This window comes from Schistocerca piceifrons, chromosome X (assembly GCF_021461385.2).
Source record: "Schistocerca piceifrons isolate TAMUIC-IGC-003096 chromosome X, iqSchPice1.1, whole genome shotgun sequence".
NCBI classification, from domain to species: Eukaryota; Metazoa; Arthropoda; class Insecta; order Orthoptera; family Acrididae; genus Schistocerca; species Schistocerca piceifrons.
Genome location: NC_060149.1, coordinates 187217799 through 187223746, shown reverse-complemented (window position 1 = coordinate 187223746; position 5948 = coordinate 187217799). Strand labels below are relative to the sequence as shown.

At 41.3% G+C, this 5948-nt stretch overlaps 1 non-coding gene across 1 annotated transcript; it reads right to left on the bottom strand.

Annotated features, from left to right (window-relative positions):
- Positions 1-2137: 2137 nt before the first annotated feature.
- On the bottom strand, positions 2138-2211 carry Trnas-cga. The gene has a single exon. It is a non-coding gene; the product is annotated as a tRNA-Ser (tRNA).
- Between the last annotated feature and the right edge of the window lie 3737 nt (positions 2212-5948).

The window sequence follows — 5948 nt, the reverse complement described above, 5'->3', positions numbered from 1 at the left end:
ACATGACGACGGAAGTCTGATGATTTCAGTTACGCCGAGCTATCATCGTAAATAGTAGATAAAGCCCTAATTAAAGTGCTGTAGTGATGTTTGGTAAACTTCAATGGGGAAGCTTGGAAGAGAGGCGAATTAGATCTCGCGAAACTCTGTTCTGTAAAGTTATAGAAGTGTCCTCAGAGTCTTTCGCGGCGGCATGTATATGGAAAGTAAACAAATTTACTTTTATAGTAATCTTTGCTTCTCTGGATGTTCTGGAAGACTACTGCTGATACACATCTGGGACATGTTTTATTAGATTCACCAAATCAATAACAACATAATAAATTGAAATCGTGCTTTCTTTAACCTCATACAGTTTTGAAATGGCTTCATATTATCGAAGTTACTAAATTTCAGGGCCGAGGGGTTCTAGGCGCTTCAGTCTGGAACCGCGCGACCGCTACGGTCGCAGATTCGAATTCTGTCTCGGGCATGGATGTGTGTGATGTCCTTAGGTTAGTTAGGTTTAAGTAGTTCTAAGTTCTAGGGGACTGATGACCTCAGATGTTAAGTCCCATAGTGCTCAGAGCCATTTGAACTAAATTTCAGGCAAAATCTTTTATTAGACGTAACTCCGTAACTAAACATTTGCGGACCTATCTTTATAAGAACATTTTTCTTTAGTTTTACTTGTAGAATAACATATTAAAATATTTGCATATGTTCGTGAATCACCCTGTATAGGAGAAGGTCATCACTAGATCCAGAAATTAGTCGTCCTTAAGTTAGTCTCTGCAGAGACAGCCGAAACGTCGATATTTCTGTTGTTTTTAGCGTTCCATAATGACGCGGTCCAATACCCAAAACGATTTTATTCAAACGTACACTATTCATGAAAGCCTACGAACTTGTATCAAACGCGCTTGTTTAAGTTTGAAACTGCTATCTGAGTGTATATAGCTCGTGATGATACCTCCAGCAGTACGAGATGAGCCATTGGCACAGAAATATGCCTCAAACCAAGGCCTAGCACAAATCACCCAAGCTGCAAATACCGGCCTGCACTGTGCGAACAATATTTGGGTTGCTACATTTTCTAATGAAAGAGGAAAGCAGAGAATGGTGGTACAAAATGATATTCACAAAGCACTACGGATTGACTGGGAGAATACGGGTGTACTTGAGGAGTTTTTCTGGCTTAGAAGAACCTGCAAAACGGTTCGGCACAAGGATGCTGAGAGCGTCAAACACGGCTGTGAAGTAACTCGTGCCGTAGGAAAATGCTGAGATTTCTTACAGCGTGAGGGGGGCCTTTGATGTCCCGCGCGTGCCACTTGGGGGTGGCGACCGTCGCAGTTCGCATTTAGTCGGTGCAGCGTTTCACGTCGCCAGCCAGCGCAAAAGCAGCCGCCAGCTCGCCGTCCGTACAAAATAACACATCCTTCACCGATATGTGAAGCGTGCAACCTACTGAGATACACAGCTGGCAGCAGAGAAATTCGGTTATTCGTATGCGTTTATTTATTATTTCTGCCATAAAAGGATACTGTATTCCCATAACAATGAGGGGGAAGGGGGGGCGTCAGGTTCATCTGAACATACAGATACAAAAGACCTTATAACGTACATTAAATATGAAGTAGAGGATGGTGTTGTACCTTGGAACACTTTTCAATTCCATATGAGAAGATTATCAAGTTTTCTTATTCCATTTTTAAATGGCGGTGTTTATTTTTGGTGTGCCGCAGTATTCTTCAGAAATTAAAAGAAAAATACTCCAGAAAAGTAAGGTTTTCCATGTGTGAAAAAAGTGTTGCTAGGAACAAATAACTTACTGGATTTTAAAAGCGTTACAGTTGGAAAATCATGCCAATACTATATTTAATAGTCAATCTGTTATATTATTACTCTTCTACACACTAGTAAGTGAAACCAAATTAAGCAGAACTGTTATCAAAAACCAGTTATTAGTTAAATACATTATGAAATCGAAGCTATTGAAAATTAACGTAAATATCTGTTTTAGAAACAGGTCAAATGTATAAGACATTAAAGAAATTCAGTTCATTTGCAAATATCATAATGTCTCGAGAATGAGATTTTCACTCTGCAGCGGAGTGTGCGCTGATATGAAACTTCCTGGCAGATTAAAACTGTGTGCACCGACCGAGACTCGAACTCGGGACCTTTGCCTTTCGCGGACAAGTGCTCTACCATCTGAGCTACCGAAGCACGACTCACGCCCGGCCCTCACAGCTTCACTGTTGCCAGTATCTCGTCTCCTACCTTCCAAAGTTTACAGAAGATCTCCTGCGAACCTTGCAGAACTAGCACTCCTGAAAGAAAGGATATTGCGGAGACATGGCTTAGCCACAGCCTGGGGGATGTTTCCAGAATGAGATTTTCACTCTGCAGCTGAGTGTGTGCTGATATGAAACTTCCTGGCAGATTAAAATTGTGTGCCCGACCGAGACTCGAACTCGGGACCTTTGCCTTTCACGGCCAAGTGCTCTGGGTACTTAATTTTTTTTCGCCAGACAGTATATTTTATGGTAATCGCACCATAGTGTTGTAGGTAATTAGGCTGCAAGGTGTCTTACAGTTACAAAACTATTGGATGCTGTGGTATAACAACAGGATATTGTTGCGGCGGCGTATCACACAGACCACAGTGCGAAACTGCATGAATATTGAAGTCGATGTTGCTTCGAAGTCGATAGCAAATTAATTAGAACTATAAATACATGTGACTGGGAGAACAGCAGTTAAATAATGACCTTTATTCTCCAAAACAAAAAATATCTCACAGCTGGCGTCCCCAGTTTCCAGCGGTATGAAAATAACACGCCATCTCTTACTGTTCTGAATAGAGGCAATGACTTCAAGTTCTTTTAAGACCGCAGAATATGCCGTACTTATTGTGTCTCCTGTGAATCGTGTATCTGCGGAATCTTCGTATTTCCCATAGAGGAACAAAGTGCACTGTACGTCAAGCATCTGATATATGTATCTGAAACAATAGATGATATTTCCTTGCAGCTGCGACTATGTCAACAGAAAATTATTACAGTTATTTTCCTACTTGTGAAACGTAACACTCATGTTTTTGAGGTGATTAGTCAATATTTTTGAGTCCTGAACTTGAACGTAGAGAATTTTGTCTGAATTACGAAAAGAAATGGAAGAGTATATTTTTAAATTATTGTTGCGTAAAACAATCCCCGGGGTTTTTTGGTACCGGTGAAAATTCTCTGTATGTTGATTGTTGCTAACAAGAGCGTTAAATATATAGCGCTGTTTAGCTTCTCTGCATGTATGCTTCCGTTGTCTCATGAAGTTAATGGAAAAAACAAATCGAGAGATTTAATTGTAATGAAAAAAACAGGGAATAATATTCAAAGTTTAGGAGACCAGGCGGTTGCTGGTGGTTTGGGTGATGCTAAATGATAATTATCACTTGGAAGATAAAAATTAATGATCAGAGGTTGTGAAAATGATTGTTTAATCTGTTGCAGAGGTAACAATATGAGATGCTATAGAAACTGTTACACACGCCAGTCACTCACATTTTACAGCCTAAATTACAAAATAATAAAATTTTGCCGTAAGTAGACGTCGATTGTTGAAGAGAAGAATACTGTGCGTTTTCCAAAGACAGGATACATGTTTCAGAGCAGGGGATTTCAACAAATACGAAATGACAAGCACAAAAATAATACCTGACAGTAAAGCATAACCAACACTAAGACAGTAAAGTGAGGACTGAGAAGGAAAATGAATGGAAAGTAGTTACCTGACACTAATATGTTTAATTTGGATCGCATTGTAACTGAAATAATGAACAAAAATTATGTTGATTACCTGGTGAACTACTTTGAGACTGGTGAAATGGACTAAGGAATCAAAGAACAGAGTAATTTGAAGCTGTTTCTCGGGCTCTAGGCCTCTTGTCTACTATGCAAACACACATAAAAACGATAAGCCCAACAACAAACACTTCTTGTTTTGTCAGACTTGTTACTATACATTAGCAATCACTTTTCATGATGTAAACAGTTTTACCATTGTAAATGTACAGGTCACATGCACTCAGGTATAGATCGAGAAAAACCGAAAGCAATGGGTGGAAAGGCAGATTAATCATAGTGTGTGAGAAGGCATGTGCTGCGGGCCCGGAATACGATTGGCCCGATACAGTCGGGTGGGTGCGGCGCGTCAGGTGTGGCTGACAACGTAATTATGGCTGCCTATGTCGCTCGTTGTGCACCAGCGTTGGCGGAGATGTATCAGACGTTTAGCAGGGGCCACGTATGTCAGACAAAGGCACGGTGTTATTAGCGTGTTGTGTACATGACTACTGTGATTTACCTACAGGATAATGCCAGGGACTTAGAATTCAATAACTAATAAAACGATATAATGTAATACATTTTTGCAGTTGATAATTTCAAATTTTTAGGATGACACTACTAATTACACTGACAGAAAAAAATCGCAACGCCAAGGAGTTGTGTGACAGAAACGAAAGTTGGCGGGCGTGTTTCTATATCTGAAAGGTAATGTCCATTCATATTTCGTGCCAGTCGCATAAGTTTTTCTTAAAGACACGCTGTAATGATCGTGAGCGTTTGTTACCTTTCAGGCTGAACGTGATGAGTTGATGTTAGTAAAGAATGTTTTCAAGGCGACCAACACGCCATTATCAACACCTCACCGAGTTTGAACAAGGTTGTGTAAGAGTGCTACGAGAACCTGGATGTGTCTTCTGCAATATTGCAGAAAGGGTCGGCGTGAATTTAGCCACTGTACATGACTGCTGCCAGCGGAGGTCACGAGAAAGTATGGGCGCAAACGACCGGCCTCAAGACGGCCACGTGGCATTAACCAGAGGGAATCAGCATGGGTTTCGAAAAAGACGATCGTGTGAAACCCAGCTCGCGCTGTTCGTCCACGAGACTCAGTGGGCCATAGACACGGGTTCCCAGGTAGATGCCTTGTTTCTTGACTTCCGCAAGGCGTTCGATACACTTCCCCACAGTCGTTTATTGAACAAAGTGAGAGCATATGGACTATCAGACCAATTGTGTGATTGCATTGAAGAGTTCCTAGATAACAGAACGCAGCATGTCATTCGCAATGGAGAGAAGTCTTCCGAAGTAAGAGTGATTTCAGGTGTGCCGCAGGGGAGTATCGCAGCACCGTTGCTATTCACAATATACATAAATGACCTTGTGGATGACATCGGAAGTTCACTGAGGCTTTTGCGGATGATGCTGTGTTATATCGAGAGGTTGTAACAACGAAAAATTGTACTGAAATGCAGGAGGATCTGCAGCGAATTGACGCATGGTGCAGGGAATTGCAATTGAATCTCAATGTAGACAAGTGTAATGTGCTGCAAATACATAGAAAGAAAGATCCCTTATCATTTAGCTACAATATAGCAGGTTAGCAACTGGAAGCATTTAATTCCATAAATTATCTGGGAGTACGCATTAAGAGTGATTGAAAATGGAATGATCATATAAAGTTGATCGTCGGTAAAGCAGATGCCAGACTTAGATTCATTGGAAGAATCCTAAGGAAATGCAATCCGAAAACAAAGGAAGTAGGTTACAGTACGCTTGTTCGCCCACTGCTTGAATACTGCTCAGCTGTGTGGGATCCGTACCAGATAGGGTTGATACAAGAGATAGAGAAGATCCAACGGAGAGCAGCGCGCTTCGTTACAGGATCATTTAGTAATCGCGAAAGCGTTACGGAGATGATAGATAAACTCCAGTGGAAGACTCTGCAGGAGAGACGCTCAGTAGCTCGGTACGGGCTTTTGTTGAAGTTTCGAGAAAATACCTTCACCGAGGAGTCAAGCAGTATATTGCTCCCTCCTACGTATATCTCGCGAAGAGACCATGAGGATAAAATCAGAGAGATTAGAGCCCACACAGAGGCATACCGACAATCCTTCTTTC